The sequence below is a fragment of the Trichechus manatus genome, unplaced genomic scaffold, assembly GCF_000243295.1.
Source record: "Trichechus manatus latirostris isolate Lorelei unplaced genomic scaffold, TriManLat1.0 scaffold00222, whole genome shotgun sequence".
Classification (NCBI taxonomy): Eukaryota; Metazoa; Chordata; class Mammalia; order Sirenia; family Trichechidae; genus Trichechus; species Trichechus manatus.
In genome coordinates, this window is record NW_004444158.1 from 2,669,844 (window position 1) to 2,670,452 (window position 609).

Consider the following 609-nt stretch of genomic DNA (forward strand, 5'->3'; position numbering starts at 1 on the left):
CAGTGAAGCAGTCGAGGACCCAGGGCCCTTCTATGTTTGTGCTCCACCAACCTTAGCATGTTGGTTTTCATCTTCTGCTTGTCCCTCACAGTCACAAAATGTCTGCTACAGCTCTAGCCAATACATGTGTTACTGGCAGACTAAGAGAACAAGCCAAAGAGAAGCAACCACACCGACAGACCTCCATTTATGTCACTAGTGATAACTATGCTCCACTGACAATTCTAGCTGCAGGAGAGGCTGGAGCACACATTCTACTTTTCATACCCTTTATAGTAGCAGTAAGCGCCCTAGTGGCGCAGTGGTTAAGCACTAACCTAAAGGTAAGCGATTCTACCCACCAGCTGCTCTGCAGAAGAAAGATGTGACAGTCGACTTCCGTAAAGATTACAGCCTTGGAAAAGCTATGGGGCAGCTCTACTCTGTCCTATATGTTCGCTATGAGTCGGAATCGACTTGACTGCAATGTGTTTCTGGTTTGGTTTATAGTAACGGTAGACAAGAGACAAGGAGGTTAGAAATGGAGACCACGTTGGCCAACCTGTTGTTGTTGTTAGGTGCCACCAAGTCAGTCCTGACTCATAGCAACCCTGTGTACAACAGAACGAA